The sequence below is a fragment of the Cynocephalus volans genome, chromosome 3, assembly GCF_027409185.1.
Source record: "Cynocephalus volans isolate mCynVol1 chromosome 3, mCynVol1.pri, whole genome shotgun sequence".
Taxonomy (NCBI): Eukaryota; Metazoa; Chordata; class Mammalia; order Dermoptera; family Cynocephalidae; genus Cynocephalus; species Cynocephalus volans.
In genome coordinates, this window is record NC_084462.1 from 4,469,699 (window position 1) to 4,488,709 (window position 19,011).

A 19,011-nucleotide genomic window follows, 5' to 3' on the forward strand; every position below is an offset into this window, starting at 1 on the left:
AAACTAGAAGGCCTTACAGGTCAGCAGCCTGCAAGGTATTCCTGATGCCATAAAATAAATTGTGTCTTTCTTCATTTCCCACCATCTCCCCTTGGGGTACTGGTCGATGACAGCTTCATGGTAATCCACCACCTAGAAACTTATACACCTTTTGGAAACATAAATAAAGTTTTGCTTGGCTAGTGTTATAGAACCAAAGAATTAACTGGACTGATCATCTAAACAATAACTACATCAATGTTTATAAGTTAGGTCTTCAGATCCAACAGGTTAGAATTGTGAGATCAGAGCTATCATATGGGGTATCTCTCTGTTCAGCATAAAAATTGCTTTGTCTGTCATTCATGGACTGGAGAGAGCCAAAGGAAAACATAGTAATATTAACTTTTAAAAAATGCTTCCTTGCCCTCAAACCAGACTGGCAAGCAGAAGATAGACTTTTTAATTAAAATTCAAGGCCATTTAGAGATTTTTTTCTTATACAATTCAGCCAGTCCTAGTTAAAATGTGAACACTTGAAAATTTAATCTCAAACTCATTTGAAACGAAATATGAAAGAAAACAAAAGGTACAAAGCTTTTATTTAAAAGTCAAACTGGTATAAAAACTGCTTCACCCAAAATCTTATGCAAAAGCCTTCATTAGATTACCCATGGGGCAAATAAAGTTTAGCCATTTTGTCAGAAATATACTTTAGATCCAGCTGTCTTTCATAAACTGGTGAATTTACATTACTATTCATGACTAAATTTCTAAAATTCTAAAATGAAAGTTATATTTGTGTGTGTACATGTTTAGTTGTGTTTACTCATATGTACATGTATTAGGTTGTATGTTGTGTCTACATGGTAAACTCTGGTGTAGCTGGCCAAAAATCCCTTTAAAATCCTGTTTTGATTGGATAAGTTAAGCAAGTTTATATAAATATACAGTAATTAACCCAAATGTATTTAGTTTATGTAACTTAATTAAACATTTAATATAGAAGTGGGTTTTAAATTTTTTAAAAAATAAAAATAGAAATGTCAAAAAAAAAAAGAAATTCATTAAAAGTTCAGTGCCTGGAAATATTTACTTCTCTATGGAAATGATCTGCTTTCTTGGTATGGAAATGCAAATCATGTAAAAATTTGTGCTTTTCTTGCTAAAAATCAGGTGCCAAACATATTGGACATAATCTGGTAGTTCAACATAAATGACCCATAAGGCCTTAGTTTTTTATTAATATTCCAAATATTAAAATTCTGAGCAGATTCTGACCTATACATTTTCCATTCCAAGTTTGCCTTGGTATTGACATTATTCTTGATATTTGTTTTCTTCAGATTCAGGCTTTAATCAATGTATACTTTTCCAATTGATCAAACCAATTCAAATCCAATAGGAAAGAAAAGGGGGAATAAACAAGCATATAAAACCTCAGTTTTCAGCCTTCAATAACATAAATTAAAGAAAAAAAGAAAGAATTCACCGGAACCTTGGTCATTTTCGACTGCTCTTAGAAAATGTCCAGTAACTAGGATCTGTGTCTTTTGACTCATTCAGATTGTCACTCAAATTCTGGTCAGAGATCTCAAGTCTCGAGTCAACTGTGTCCCCAGAAATGATGATCTCTTGATCCTGGAACTTTTTTCTCCTTACTTTACTCGATTTAAGGACTCAAAAGCAAATTCACCTTAAGTGGTATATTCCCCTGAGCCAAACACCTTGTCGATGTTGCTATGGATTCTGGGGTAAACAGAATAATACTCCACCTCCTCTGAGATAACCACATTCCAATCCCCAGAATCTGAGGATAGGTAACCTTACATGGCAAAGGCAAATTAAAGCGGCTGATGAAAATATGGTTGCTAATCAACCAACGATAAAATAGGGAGATTATCCTGGATTATCTGGGTGGGCCAAGCATAGTCACAAGTGTCATTATAAATGAAAGAGAGCGGTAGATGAGGAGGTCAGAGAAATGTGATGTGAGAAGGACTCCACCCACCATTGCTGGCATTAAAGACAGAAGAAGGAGGCCACGAGCAAAGGAGTGTGGGGGGCCTCTAGAAGGTGGACAAGGCAAAGGAACTGATTCTCCCCCAGATCCCCCAGAAAAGAACTCACTGCTGCTGACACCTTGATTTGAGCCTGGTGAGAACCACGTTGAACTTCTGTGGAACTGTACTATAAACTTGTGCTGTTTAAGCCACTAAATTTGGTAATTTCTTAACAGAAACAATAGAAAAATTACATGGCATCTTATAAACATAAAATGCCAATATTTAAAAGTTTCCTTTTGTTTAGCAAGCCACAATGTTTATTTATTTAATTATCTATTTATTAATTTCAGCAGCTGGCCAGCATGGGGATCAAAACCCGGGCCTTGGCGTAATCAACACCACGCTCTAACCCAGCTACCTGGACAGCCTCAAACCACAATGTTTACATCTCAAGGCAGTGCAACAGTACAAAGATTGAAGTGCTAAGCAAATGATAAGCATTTTCCTTTTTAATCCTCACCATTAACCTAGCAGTACCACTTCATTAGATCCCATTTAAACAATGGGAGTCAGGGCTGTTTCTTGTCCAGGGTCACACACTTTCTAAGAGACAGAGCTGGAATTCAAACCCAATTGTTTTTCTCTCCAAAGCTCACAACCTTAATGACTGTTGGATTTTCTTAGCCAGACCCCTCACATTAAAAGTTTAGTTCTTTGCAAAACTGCCTGAAAGGGGTTTACTACCCATGAGATCAGACTGCAAGTACTAGGAAGCAATAGTATATGAACTGAATTTCTGAAAACATTTCTTAGAACACTCAATGCATGCACACAGCCACCTTCTTCCACAAACACTGGAATGGAAAAGGAGCATGCCCCAACACTAACCACAAAACAGCAGATCAAAGAAAAGACAAGTTATAAAGACACAGTTTATGATCAACAACTCAGTGGAGTTACCTTCAATTTTTGACTCCACTCCGAGCCACAAATCTTTCTAAGACAATTTCCCAGTAGCTTTCCTAAAACCTCAAAGCCACAGAACCCTGCACCAACTGTTCTTTGACCCCTGGGTACATACAGTACCACACTATCTCCAACCCTAGGATCACTTCACTCTGAGCACCAAGAATACAAGATCTGCCTCCTGCTAGCAGTAGCCCAAGAAAAAAGGTATAAAATTTGAAGGAAGGACTATTCATGGGTAGGAGGATGTGAATGTAACATCTTGGTCCCAACCAAATTTCAAAACTCCCTGTCCAAGAGCCTTCATAGCCTCCCACATAGGAATGGGTAGAAAGAATTTTCTGCTGATTTCTTGGCATTATGCACATTCACTTCAATGTAATCATTCCTGTTGCCCTAGAAGGGCCAACTGCCTTTCCAGAATATACATATGTGCAAATATAAAAACATGGAACTCTACAGGGTTAAAGAGGACATAGAAGGAAATTTCCACAAATTCTAAAAATTAACATTGAAGGAGTTTGTTCGTTGACATCAATGACCAAATTAGAAATCAACGGTAATGAGAAACTCATCAAATTGAAATAGGACCAAAACCCTACGATCTACAAAAAAAAGAAAAACGTTTTCCACAACCTTTCAATTAAAAAGGCAATAAAATTGAAAACTTTGAATCATTTAAGTTTTAAATGATAATGACAGCATAATACATGAAAACCTGTGTTATACAGAAGTATGAGAAGAAATTCAACTTTTGAATATTCATTAGAGATAATTATGGAGAAACTGGATAATCAAAATATCATAATGTGTTACTGAAAAGTGTAATTGAATATATGGTGTAAATCAATCCTATTTAGTTAATGCACATATTTAACGTGACTCTAGTCACCTTGCCATATGTTCAACCACCTGATGTGACACTATTGTAGACATGAAGAAAATCTGTAATTATTTTGTACTATGGAAATGTTTTAAATTAGAAAGTAAGTGACGAAATCAAATGATACCTATGCTTATACAGGTTATCCCAAATGTGAAGATAGCGCAAAAATTTAAAACAAACAAACACGGAATGGTTTTCACTGGGAATCAGATTTTAGGGTAATGAAAATGTTGTTGCTTGTGTCCGAATGAACCTGAAAGGAAATATCCAAAAAAACTGTGCAGTAAACCTGGAGGCAAGAACAAAAAACACATCTTTTATACTAACACGTCACTAGATCATATTTAACTACTTCGTTTGTTAGCTAAATCATAACAGTGGTTACATAGGAAGAAAAAAGAGTTTTAAATTGGTACCTCGAGGAAAACACGGACTGAAAGGAGTTGGACTTGGATCTGCTGGGCGAATATATCATCAAGCCTGTTCCCAGTAGTCAAAATTTGAGCCTCAACCCATCTACTCTCCAGCCGCACACCTCTCCACACACACACAGGCCTCTCCCAAAACCAAGAGAACAAAAGCACCGACTCCAAGTTGCATGTGGAAGACGAACCAGAAACCCCGATTCCTGCCACCCCTTCCTTTCCCGCGCTTCTCCATTCCTGAGCTCCACAGATCGCGAAGCTGGAGGCGACACCGCGTTCACTGATAACAAACGCTCCACCCCAGTTCTCTAATGGCTCAGCTCCATGAGCAGAATCATTCACACGGACACCAGGCCCTGACAGACCCGCGGCCTTTCATCTCTTCAGACCGTTTTAACCACCGACCGCCGAAGGGCCCGTCACTAAAGCCAGGACCGCCTCGGGACTGAACGTAAGAAATCCCCAGAACATGGTCTTCACACACGACCCTCACCGCATCCAAACCCAGAATCCGGCTCACCAGATCCCGCGCTCTCAAGACTCTACCGGCAGCTACCAAAGGCTGGATCCTCCTCCAGAACGACTCCTAATTCCGGTGCTCTTGCAGCTTAGGCCCCGCTCGCTGTCGCTAGGGACGCTGAGGAGCCGCGTGCACCTCTGGGCGTTTCCGGTGTTTGAGCTCGGGACGTCACCAGGACTTTGTGACGTAACGTGGTCACGCCCACCTTGGCATTCCTGACCGGAGGCGCCATAAGGGCTTCTCCGCCATGGCTCAGAGCGGTGAAGTGAAATTGAATCTCAGCACCCGATGGGCTTTGCCTCCTCCTTGTCGGTCTACAGCGCTGTACCGAGTAAGTTTTCAGAGGCCAGAGCTCATCCAGGCAAAACAGAAAGACAGCAATCCTTGAACCTTAGCCATGAACCTCACGGGTGCAGCCATCCTGCAGGAAGTCTGATGTCTGTTCGGCAGAGAAGACCCCAGAAAGCTTCTCGGTGGAGGCATGTCAGGAAGGCCTGGTGAGGTTGGGAAATGCAGCATGGGTGGGAAAGAGTCAGGTGGATCTGGATGAGGTTAGTCAGAGATCTGTTGAAGGGAGGGAAACAGTGGTGGGGATGGGGCTGTATAAAATGCCTACTGGGGCCTGACAATGTAGCTACCTCTAATATGTTAGGCAAAGGTGTGAGGCTTCAGATATACGCACAGATTTCCTTCAAAAACAAAGAGTATTTGAGAGTGATTAAACAAGATGCTATTATCTCGTTTTGCATCATTCCCAAATGAAAACATAAACAGCACACTTAAGAAATGTTAGCTATCCAGTGACAGAGGGTCTACCTAAAAAAAAAAAAAAGAAATTTAGCTATGATTTTATATGGGCAAGAGAGGTGGGATTTTACAGGATATAATTTATGCATCCTTTTTGGAGGACAATTTAGAATTATCTGTATGATTTACATTTATCATTCTTTTTGATCCAGCAATTCTAAGGATTTATTTAAAACTTATATTAACCACAGCAGTTTTGGTAATTTAAAAAAAAAAGTGAACATCCTGAATGTACATCAGTAGGTTAATAGTTTGACATAATGCACATCCCTGCAAAACAACGTTATATAGGAGCCACAGGACCCAAGCTATGCAATCATATGCCCTGCCCACAGCCACCCAGCAGAGGGGTTCACAGGCCCTGCTGAACCTCCCACAGCACAGGTGAGCATGCACAGAGCCCAAGCACTGACCAAAGAGGAGCCAAGGCAGCCCAAAGCACACTCAACTGCAGTGACAGAAGAAGAGAACCTACAAACAGAGGAGGAAGTCTTCTGCCTCCTAACCCACTCCAGAGTGATAGAATTAAGTGTCCTACCAGATGACCAATATCAGTGTAAAAATACTAGATCTACAAATAAACAAGAAGACATGACACCACCAAACGAATATGGTACTTCTCAAGTTCCAAACTACAGAGAGCAAGAAATCCTAGAGATGTCTAAAAAGGAATTCTGAGCACTGATTTTAAGAAACCTCCACTTATTGTAGTCTTCTTTCTTTCTTTCCTTCATTCCTTCCTTCCCCACTCTCTCCCTTCCTCCCTCCCTTCCTTCCTTTCTAGCAGCCAGTTATGAATGAGAACATGCAGCATCTGGTTCTTTGTTTGGCTCTTTCAGAAGAGAGAACAAACCTAAGGCTGTAGATGGCAGGAGGCAGGGACGGAGTTTGGGAAGTGATAGATGGGGCAAAGGGTATAAAGAAATATCAGTATTTGTTAGAATGAATATGCTAATAATAGATTAAAATTTTTAAATAAAAAAAGAAAATGCCAAGAAATAAGAATCAATTAGAGAATACAATGAAAAGAGAAAAACTATCCAGGATATGAAGGAGGAAATTTACAAAGAGATTAATAACTTTAAAAAGAATGTAACAGAATTCCTGGAAATAAAGGATTCTCTCAATGAAATGAAAAACAGAACAGAAAGCTTGAGCAGCAGGTTAGAGCAAGCACAAGAAAGAATCTTAGAACTTGAAGGTGGTCTTTTTGAAATAACCCAGGCAGACAAGAAAAAGGAAAAAGGAATTTTTTTATTTTTATTTTTTTTTAATTTTATTTTGTCGATATACATTGTGGCTGAATATTGCTCCCCATCACCAAAACCTCCCTCCCTCCCCTCTCCCCCCTCCCCCCAACAATGTCCTTTCTGTTTGCTTGTCGTATCAACTTCAAGTAATTGTGGTTGTTATATCTTCTCCCCCCCCCCCCCCGGTTTTGTGTGTGTGTGTGTGTGAGTGTGTGTGTGTGTGAATTTATATATTAATTTTTAGCTCCCACCAATAAGTGAGAACATGTGGTATTTCTCTTTCTGTGCCTGACTTGTTTCACTTAATATAATTCTCTCGAGGTCCATCCATGTTGTTGCAAATGGCAGTATTTCATTCGTTTTTATAGCTGAGTAGTATTCCATTGTGTAGATGTACCACATTTTCCGTATCCACTCATCTGATGATGGACATTTGGGCTGGTTCCAACTCTTGGCTATTGTAAAGAGTGCTGCGATGAACATTGGGGAACAGGTATACCTTCGACTTGATGATTTCCATTCCTCTGGGTATATTCCGAACAGTGGGATAGCTGGGTCGTATGGTAGATCTATCTGCAATTGTTTGAGGAACCTCCATACCATTTTCCATAGAGGCTGCACCATTTTGCAGTCCCACCAACAATGTATGAGAGTTCCTTTTTCTCCACAACCTCGCCAGCATTTATCGTTCAGAGTCTTTTGGATTTTGCCATCCTAACTGGGGTTAGATGGTATCTCAGTGTGGTTTTGATTTGCATTTCCCGGATGCTGAGTGATGTTGAGCATTTTTTCATATGTCTGTTGGCCATTTGTATATCTTCCTTAGAGAAATGCCTACATAGCTCTTTTGCCCATTTTTTAATTGGGTTGCTTGTTTTCTTCTTGTAAAGTTGTTTGAGTTCCTTATATATTCTGGATATTAATCCTTTGTCAGATGTATATTTTGCAAATATTTTCTCCTACTCTGTTGGTTGTCTTTTAACTCTGTTGATTGTTTCTCTTGCTGTGCAGAAGCTTTTTAGTTTGATATAATCCCATTTGTTTATTTTTCCTTTGGTTGCCCGTGCTTTTGGGGTCGTATTCATGAAGTCTGTTCCCAGTCCTATGTCCTGAAGTGTTTCTCCTATGTTTTCCCTAAGAAGTTTTATTGTTTCAGGGTGTATATTTAAATCCTTAATCCATTTTGAGTTAATTTTAGTATACGGTGAGAGGTATGGATCTAGTTTCATTCTCCTGCATATGGATATCCAGTTATCCCAGCACCATTTGCTGAAGAGGCAGTCCCTTCCCCAGTGAATAGGCTTGGTGCCTTTGTCAAAGATCAGATGGCAGTAAGTGTGTGGGTTGATTTCTGGATTCTCTATTCTATTCCATTGGTCAGTGTGACTGTTTTTATGCCAGTACCATACTGTTTTGGTTATTATACCTTTGTAGTATAGCTTAAAGCCCGGTAGTGTTATGCCTCCAGCTTTATTTTTTTTGCTCATCATTGCTTTGGCTATGCGTGGTCTTTTATTGTTCCATATAAATGTCTGGATAGTTTTTTCCATTTCTGAGAAAAATGTCTTTGGAATTTTGATGGGCATTGCATTGAATTTGTATATCACTTTGGGTAGTATGGACATTTTCACTATGTTGATTCTTCCAATCCACGAGCATGGGATATCTTTCCATCTTGTATCCTCTCTAATTTCTCTCAGCAGTGGTTTGTAGTTCTCATTATAAAGATTTTTCACCTCCTTGGTTAACTCAGTTCCTAAGTATTTTATTTTTTTGGTGGCTATTGTAAATGGGCAGGCTTTATTGATTTCTCGTTCTGCATGTTCACTATTGGAGAAAAGAAATGCTACTGATTTTTGTGTGTTGATTTTGTATCCTGCTACTGTGCTGAAATCCTTTATCAATTCCAAGAGTTTTTTTGTAGAGTTTTTAGGCTGTTCGATATATAGGATCATGTCATCTGCAAACAGGGACAGTTTGACTTCCTCTTTTCCAATCTGAATGCCCTTTATTTCCTTCTCTTCTCTGATTGCTCTGGCTAGTACTTCCCACACTATGTTGAATAGGAGTGGTGAGAGTGGGCATCCTTGTCTAGTTCCTGTTCTTAAAGGAAAAGCTTTCAGCTTTTCTCCATTCAGGATGATATTGGCAGTGGGTTTGGCATATATGGCTTTAATTATGTTGAGATACTTTCCGTCTATACCTAACTTATACAGGGTCTTTGTCATGAATGAGTGCTGAACTTTATCAAATGCTTTTTCAGCATCTATAGAGATGATCATATGGTCCTTGTGTTTGAGTTTATTAATATGGTGTATCACATTTATTGATTTGCGTATGTTGAACCAACCTTGCATCCCTGGGATGAATCCCACATGATCGTGATGAATAATTTTACGTATGTGTTGCTGTATTCTGTTTGCTAGTATTTTACTGAGGATTTTTGCATCTATATTCATCAAGGATATCGGCCTGTAGTTTCCTTTTTTGTTTATATCTTTACTTGGTTTTGGTATCAGGATGATGTTTGCTTCATAGAATGAGTTTGGGAGATTTGCGTCCGTTTCAATCTTTTGGAATAGTTTGTAAAGAATCGGTGTCAATTCCTCTTTGAATGTTTGGTAAAATTCTGCTGTGAATCCATCTGGTCCGGGGCTTTTCTTTGTTGGGAGCCTTCTGATAACAGCTTCAATCTCCTTTATTGTTATTGGTCTGTTCAAATTTTCTACGTCTTCATGGTTCAGTTTTGGGAGCTTGTGTGTGTCCAGAAATTTATCCATTTCCTCCAGATTTTCAAATTTGTTGGCGTATAGTTGTTTATAGTAGTCTCGAATGATTCCTTGTCTTTCAGATGAATCAGTTGTAATATCGCCTTTTTCATTTCTAATTTTTGTTATTTGAGTCTTCTCTCTTCTTTTTTTTTGTTAGCCATGCTAATGGTTTGTCAATTTTATTTATCTTTTCAAAAAACCAACTTTTTAATTTTTTGATCTTTTGAATTGTTTTTTGGATTTCAATTTCATTCAGTTCTGCTCTGATCTTAATGATTTCTTTCCGTCTGCTAACTTTAGGTTTGGATTCTTCTTGTTTTTCTAGTTCTTTAAGGTGAAGTGTTAGGTTGTTCACTTGCCATCTTTCCATTCTTCTGAAGTGAGCGTTTAATGCAATAAATTTTCCCCTCAATACTGCTTTTGCAGTATCCCACAGGTTTTGGTATTATGTATCATTGTTTTCATTAGTTTCAATAAATTTTTTGATTTCCTGCTTGATTTCTTCTTGGACCCATATGTCATTAAGTAGAATGCTGTTTAATTTCCATGTGTTTGTACAGTTCCCAGAGTTTCGTTTGTTATTAATTTCTAGTTTTAATCCATTGTGGTCTTAGAAAATACATGGGATAATTCCAATTTTTTTGAATTTATTGAGACTTGATTTGTGACCTAATATGTGATCTATCCTGTAGAATGATCCATGTGCTGATGAGAAGAATGAATATTCTGAGGTTGTTGGATGGAATGTTCTGTAGATATCTGCCAATTCCAATTGGTCTAGAGTCTTGTTTAGATCTTGTGTTTCTCTACTGATTCTTTGCCTAGATGATCTGTCTAATATTGACAGCGGGGTGTTCAGGTCCTCTGCTATTATGGTATTAGTGTCTATTTCCTTCTTTAGGTCTACTAGAGTTTGTTTTATAAATCTGGCTCCTCCAACATTGGGTGCGTACATATTTATGATTGTTATGTCTTCTTGATGGATCAGTCCTTTTATCATTAAGTAGTGTCCCTCATTGTCTCTTTTTATGTTTTTTTGTTTAAAGTCTATTTTGTCAGATATAAGAATAGCTACTCCAGCTCGTTTTTCTTTTCTGTTTGCATGGTAAATCTTTTTCCATCGTTTCACTCTTAGTCTGTGTGAATCTTTATGGGTGAGGTGGGTCTCTTGTAGGCAGCATATAGTTGGGTCCTCCTTTTTGATCCAGTCAGCCAGTCTGTGTCTTTTGATTGGGGAGTTTAAGCCTTTTACATTAAGTGTTGTTATTGAAAGGTGTTGATTTATTCCTAGCATTTTATTGGTTGTTTGGTTGTCTTAGGTGTCTTTTCTTCCTTGCTTTCTGATTTACTGTTTGGTTTCTGTGTTTGTTGGTTCCTTAGGTTGTAGATAGCGTTTTTGTTTGCTTGTTTTCTCTTCATGAATGCCATTTTTATTATACTAGTGGGTATTGATTTTTCTTGGTTTTTTATGGCAGTGGTAGTTTTCTTTCAGGAACCAAACCCAGTACTCCCTAGAGGATTTCTTGTAAGGGTGGTCGTGTGGTAGTGAACTCTCGCAGTTTTTGTTTGTCTGAGAAATATACTGTTTGCCCTTCATTTTGGAAGGATAGCCTTGCAGTGTACAGTATTCTAGGCTGGCAATCTTTGTCTTTTAGTATTTTGACTATATCATCCCATTCCTTTCTATCTTTTAGGGTTTGTGATGAAAAGTCTGATATTAGCCTGATTGGGGCTCCCTTATAGATGATTTGATGCTTCTCTCTTGCAGCTTTTAAGATTCTCTCTTTGTCTATGAGTTTTGCCAATTTGACTATGACATGTCTTGGAGAAGGCCTTTTTGGGTTGAATACATTTGGAGATCGTTGAGCTTCCTGGATCTGAAGATCTGTGATTTTTCCTATACCTGGGAAGTTTTCTGCCACTGTTTTGTTGAATATGTTTTCAATGCAATCTCCATTTTCTTCCCCTTCTGGAATACCCATGACTCGGATATTTGAGCTCTTAAAGTTGTCTGATATCTCTCTCAGATTTTCTTCAATGTCCTTGATTCTTTTTTCTTTCTTTTTGTCTGCTTGTGTTATTTCAAACAGCCCATCTTCAAGTTCAGAGGTTCTCTCTTCAACTTCGACAAGCCTGCTGGTTAAACTCTCCATTGTGTTTTTTATTTCGCTGAATAACTTCTTCAGTTCAGCAAGTTCTGCTACATTTTTCTTCAGGACATTGATTTCTTTGTACATTTCCTCTTTCAGATCCTGTATACTTTTCCTCATTTCATCATGATATCTAGCTGTGTTTTCTTGTGTCTCATTCAGTTTCCTTAGAATTATCACTCGAAATTCCTTGTCAGTCATTTCAAGGGCTTCTTGTTCTATAGGATCTAGAGTTTGAGATTTATTAACTTTTGGTGGTGTACTTTCTTGATTTTTTGTATTTCTGGTATCTTTTTTTTGGTGTTTATTCATTGTGGGCGGGGGTTTCACAGTTCACCGGTTTGAGACTAATGACTAACTAGGATGTTGCTGTGGTTGCCAATTTGGTATGGCTGCCTCCGTGGCTGCTCAGTTGGCCTCTAGTGCCTTGTGTGTGTGGTTGCCTTGGGTCTTGGACTTCTCCAGGGATCCACCTTTCTGGTCAGCTTGGACTCTGCTGGGCTGGTGGATCATGTACCACTGGGTGTGTGATCGCTGTTGAGCTTTCACTTCCTGTGCAGGACTTCTCCCTGTTCCGTGTGCTCTGGCCCAGGCTGTTGGATCGTGCAGTGGCGACCCCACAGGGTTTGTGGTTTCTGTCAAGTTTCCACCTCCCTGGCCGCACATCTCCCCACTCTGTGCACTCTGTGCTGGGATGGGGTGTGTCTTCTGCAACCCTCGTCTATCAGCTGGGTCTTCAAGACACTGCTCGGCACTGCCTCGCCCAAGAAGTCTACCAGGTTTCTGCTAGGCACAGACGACCGGTCGCTCTGGGTGCCTTTGTAGCACTGTGTACATCTTTCTCAGGACTTGTTCACCTTTGTATCCCCCCAGTATAAACCGAGTCTAGTGCCCGCCTGCAGCCAGCTCTACAGCAGGTTCAAGCAGACCTGGGAACTTTCCTACCACACTATTCCCAACTAGAAATTGGTTAGGCTTTTTTTTCCAAACTGGTGGCCGCAGAGATGGTAGCTTCCTCCCAGTAACAGGAAGTTTACCGGGGGCTGGAGTCCAGGGTGTGGTGGAGTGACAGTCGGCGCACCCGTACTTCCTTGCCCTCCCGACACTGGTCGGGGATGCCCCATGCCACCAACCCACCAGAGAACGGTGGAAGGAGTGGGAGGGGAGGCCGGCCCACAGGCTCTGGAAAGCCCCGCGCCAGGCCAAGCAAGTGGGAAGGCTCAGTGGCAGCCGAGCCGGGCGGAGCTGCTAGCACCTGGGAAAATGAAGGCAGCACCGGGGCGGTGAGTGACCTGGTGATGCAGGCAGGAGGTGGGTGGGTGACAGCCCCCCAAACAGGGCTGGTCCAGGGGTCACTCACAGGGTTGTGCCAGGTCGGGTGCTCACTCTCTGTCTCTGGTTTGTTTCCTTCCCTGTTCTCGGCCGCTGCCGCCTCAGGCTATTCAGTCGCGGCGTGGCTCGGGCGCTCCCAGGAATCTTCTTTAATGCCGGCCTGAAACCTCAAATCCTGAATAGGGCAGCTGGCCACCTTCAGCGCGGCCCCGGCCTCCGGGATCCTGTCTGTATCCACAGCAGCCCTGCCGCCATGTTCCCTGTTTCGAGACTCGCTTTTGCAGCTACGAAACCGTTCTTTTCCTGCTCCACACTTCAATGCTGTTGCCTGTAAATGAGGCAGCCTCTCCTGCCGGGGACAAAGTGGCGTTCACCCCCCACAACTGGCCACCAGCAGCAGTCCTCCCTTAAGGGATGGCAAGAGGAAGGTCCACAAGTTTCCCAGCTGCCAGAGGCCCAGTGGCCGCCTTTTCCACCTCAGCTACTCCGCGGCAAGCGCCGCAGCCACCGCCATCTTGAAACCAGGAACCGAAAGTTCATTTTAAGATACCTAATTCTTCCTCCTTAGGATGCTTTTTCTGAAGTATGGCTGGCTGAACCTTGATTTTAAGATGTATAACAATTCTTCTTCCTTTTAAAGATTTTTTTTCTTAAGGATGGCTGGCTGCACAGACTTGCGGAGACAGGGCGGCTGCGTCACTGCTACAGATGCTCACCCAGCAGGACCCCAATGGCCACTGTGACGCTTACACGCACACCTCTGTCACATAGGGGGATCAAAAAGAATTTCTTTTTTTTTAATGAAGAAAATTTAAGACTGCAAGGAGACAACTTCAAACATACAAACATCCTAATCATGGTACACCAGAAGGGGAGGAAAAAGGAAAAGGCATTGAAAACTTATTCAAGGAAGTAATAACAGAAAACTTCCTAGGTACAGGGAGGTGTGAAGTTCATTCCAAGTGTCAACTTGGTTAGATGAAGGAATGCTGAGAAACCTGGTAACACTATCTTTTTAGGTGTGTCTGTGAGGGTGTTTCCAGCAGAGATTAGTATGACAGTCTGAGTGGACTTTGTGGAAAAGTCCCACCCTCATTGTGGGTGGGAACCATCCAATACACTGGGGGTCTGGAGAGAACAAAATACAGAGGAAAGAGGTGAAGCCCTCTCCCAATCTGCCGGAGCTGGGATACACTCTTCTCTCCTGTCCATGGACATCAAAGCTTGAGACTCTTCAGCTTCTGGGTTACAGAAGTTATACCAAGGACACCATCAGCTTCCCAGGTCTTGAAGGCTTTGTACTTGGACTGAGCCATTCTACTGGCATCCAGTTTATAGACGACCTATCATTGGACTTTTCTTCATAGTCATGTAAGCTATTTCCCCTAATTGATCCCTCTCATATAATTATAACCTATCCTATTGATTCTGTGTCTCTGGAGAGCCCTGACTGATACAGGAGAAATGCAGACCTTCAGATCCAGAAAGCCCAAGGATCCCCAAACAAATTCAATCCAAAAAGATCCTCTACAAGACACATGATAGTCAAACTGGCAAAACTCAGAGACAGAGAATTGTAAAATCAGCAAGAGAAAAGCCCCAAGTCACCTGTAATGGAATCCACAGCAGACAAACAGCAGACTTCTCTACTGAAACCTCATGTAAATGAAGAAAATGGTTAGATATATTTAAAATAATAAAAACAAACAAAAAAATTGCCAGCCATGAATTCTATACCCAGCAAGGCTATGCTTCAGAAATGGGGGGGGGGGAAATAGTGTATTTCCCAGGCCAAAAAAATTATGGGAGTTCACTACCACACGACCAGCCCTGCAAGAAATACTCAAAGGAGTCCTGCATCCAGAATCTGAAAAACAATAACCAATATCACGGATTCATAAGAAAGAGCAAAACCCACCATTAAAACCAAAATGCAAATAAGAAACAGAAAGAAGCTAAATCATGTCACCTCAAATATTTCACTAACACTGAAGATGAAAAATTAAAGGGGACAAAAAGGACAAATGATGTTTAAAACATCTAAACAAAAAGCAACATAATGACAGGAGTACAACAATATTTATAAATAATAACTCTAAATATAAATTGATTAACCTCCCCATTCAAAAGACAAAAACTGACTGATTGGATTAACAAAGCTAGACCCAACTATATGCTGTCTTTAAGAGACCCACCTCACCTATAAAGACAAACACAGACTAAAAGTGAAGGGATGGCAAAAGATATACCATGCAAATGGGAACCAATAATGAGCAGGGGAAGCTATTCTTATATCAGAGAAAATAGGCTTCAAACCAAAAACCATAAAAGAGATAAAGAAGAACCTTATATAATGATAAAGGGATCTATCCAGTTAGAGGACATAACAATCATAAATATGTATGCACCCAACAGAGGATCACCTAGATATGTAAAGCAAACACTAGACATAAAAAAGGAGACAGATCCAAATACAATAATAGTGGGTGACCTGAACACCCCTCTCTCAGCATGAGTCAGATCTTTTACACAACAAACAACAAAGAAACACAGGATTTAAAGTACAACTTAGATCAATTGGATTTTGCAGACACCTACAGATCATTCCATTCAACAACTAGAAAATATACATTCTTCTCATCAGCACATGGAACATTCTTCAGAATAGACCACATACAAGGTCACAAATCAAATCTTAGCAAATTTTAAAAGACTGAAGTCATCCAAGAATCTTTTCAGATCATGAGGGTTTAAAACTGGAAATCAATAATGAGACAAATTCTGGAAACTACTCAAGTGCATATAAACTGAACAACAGACTACTGAATGGCCTATGGATCCAAGAAGAAATTAAGCAGAAAATCAAAATATTTCTTGAAACTAATGAAAATAAAGATACATCAGACCAAAACCTATTGGATACTGCAAAAGCAGTGCTGAGGGAAACTTATTGCAGTAAATGCTCACATCAAAAGAATGGAAATATTTCAAATAAGTGACCTAACACTACACCTCAAGGAACTAGAAAACCAACAACAATCCAAACCCCAAAGTAGTAGACAGAATTAAATTATCAAGATCAGGGAAGAACTAAATGCATTACAGACCCAACAAATGACACCAAGGACCAATGAAGCTAAAAGTTGGTTTTTTGAGAGGATAAATAAAATAGATGAACCATTTCCTAGGGTAACAAAAAGAAGAGAGAAGTTCCAAATAACAAAAATCAGAAATGAAAAGGGAGACATTTTAACTGATACCACAGAAATACAAAGAATCATTAGAGATTATTATAAACAATGGTACACAAACAAATACGAAAACCTGGAGGAAATGGATAAATTTCTGGACACATACAAACTACCAAAACTAAAAGAAGAAGAAATAGAAAACCTGAACAGACCAATAAAAAGCAATGAGATTGAGGCAGTAATCAGAAATCTTCCAGTAAAGCAAAGCTCAGGACCTGGTGGCTTTACAGCTGAATTCTACTGAACCTTTAAAGAATTAATATCACTTCTCTTCAAACTTTTCCAAAAAATTGAAAGAGAAACCATTCTCCCAAAATTATTCTATGAGGCCAGCATCACCATGATACCAAAGCCAGATAAAAACACAACACAAATGAAAACTACAGGCCAATATCCTTGATGAACAAAGACACAAAAATCTTCAACAACATACTAGCAATCAGATTACAGCAACACATCAAAAAAAAATTATATGCCATGATCAAGTGGGATTCATCTCAGGGATGCAAGGTTGGTTCAACATACACAAGTCAATAAATGTGATGCACCACATTAACAAAACGAAGGACAAAAAACATATGATTATCTCAATTGATGCAGAAAAGGCATTCAGCAAAATTTAAAACCACTTCATGATTAAGACTCTCAGCAAATTAAGTACAGAAGGAAATTATCTCAATACAATAAAAGCCATTTATGACAAACCAATTGCCAATATCATACTGAATTGGGAATAGCTGAAAGAACAGGAATAAGACAAAGATGCCCACTCTCACCACTCCTATTTAACATAGTATTGGAAGTAGTAGCCCAATCAGACAAGAGAAAAATAAAGGGCATCAAGATTGGAAAGGACAAGGTCAAACTGTCCTTTTTAGCTGATGACAGGATCTTACACATAGAAAAACCTATAGAGTCTACCAAAAACTCTTAGAGCTGATTAACAATTTCAGTAATATTTCAGGATACAAAATCAACACCCCAAAATCAATATTGCTTTTATACTCCAATAACAAACTAGCAGAAAATGAAATCAAGAAAGCAATCCTATTTACAATAGTCACCAAAAGAATAAAATACCTAGGTATCAATTTAACCAAGGAGGTGAAATATCTCTACAATGAGAACTAATAAAACTATGGAAAGAAATTAAACAGGACACAAAAAAGTGGAAAGACATACCATGCTCTTGGATGGGAAGAATTAGCATCATGAAAATGTCCTCTCTACACATAGCAATCTAGAGATTAAATGCAATCCCCCTCAAAATACCAATGACATTCTTCAAAGAAATAGAAAAAGCAATCCAAACATTCATATGGAACAACAAAAGACCCTGAATAACCTAAAAGCAATCCTAAGCAAAAAATAAAATAAATAAAACCAGAGGCATAACACTACCCAATTTTAAATTATATTAGAAAGCTGTTGTAACCAGAACAGCATGGTACTGGCAAAAAAACAGATCCTTGGATCAATGGAACAGAATGGAAATCTCAGAAATCAACCCACATACTTACAGCCAACTGATCTTTGACAAAGGCAGCAAGAACATACATTGGGGGAAAGACAGCTGGGAAAATTGGACATCCATATGAAGAAAAATGAAACTGGACCAGTACCTCTTACCATATATCAAAGTCAAATACAAATGGATTAAAGATATACCTATAAGACCTGAAACCATAAAATTACTATAGGAGAATATAGAGGGAACAGTCCACATAATAGGACTGGGCAAACACTTATGAATAAGACCCCAAAAGCACAATCAACAGAAGAAAAAATAAATAAATGGGATTATATCAAACTATAAAGCTTCTTCACAGCAAACAGAACAATCAACAGAGTGGAAACACAACCTATGGAATGGGAGAAAATAATTACAAACTATACATTTGACAAGGTATTAATATCCAGAATATACAAAGAACTCAAATAACTATACAGTAAAAAAACAAATAATCCAATTTAAAAATGGGCAAAGGAGATGAATGGACATTTTTCAAAGGAAGAAATACAAATGGCCAACAGGTACATGAAAATATGCTCAGCATCACTAGTCATCAGAATTATGCAAATCAAAACCACATTGAGATATCCTCTCACTCCAGTTAGACTGGCCATTATGAAAAAAACCTTGAATAACAAATGCTGGCATGGATGTGGGGAAAGGGGAACGCTTCTACGCTATTGGTGGGACTTTAAATTAGCACAGCCATTATGGAAAACAGTATGGAGTTTTCTCAAACAATTACAGTTAGAGCTACCATATGATACAGCATTCTCACTACTGGATATGTATCCAAAGGAATGGAAATCATCATGTCGAAGGGATATCTGCACTCCCATGTTCATTGCAGCTCTATTTACAATAGCCAAAATATGGAACCAATCTAAGTATCCATTGATGAATGACTGGGTAAAGAAAACATGGTATATATACACAATGGAATAGTACTCAACTGTAAAAAAGAATGAAATTCTGCCATTTGCAACAACATGGATGAGTCTGGAGAAAATTATGTTGTGAAGTAAACCAGACAAAGAAACAGAAATACCACATGTTCTCACTCATAAGTGGCTGCTAGGAAGGGAGGGAAGTAGGGAGGGAGGCAGAGAAGGAGGGAATAAGGAAGGAATGAAGGAAGAAAAGACCACAACAATA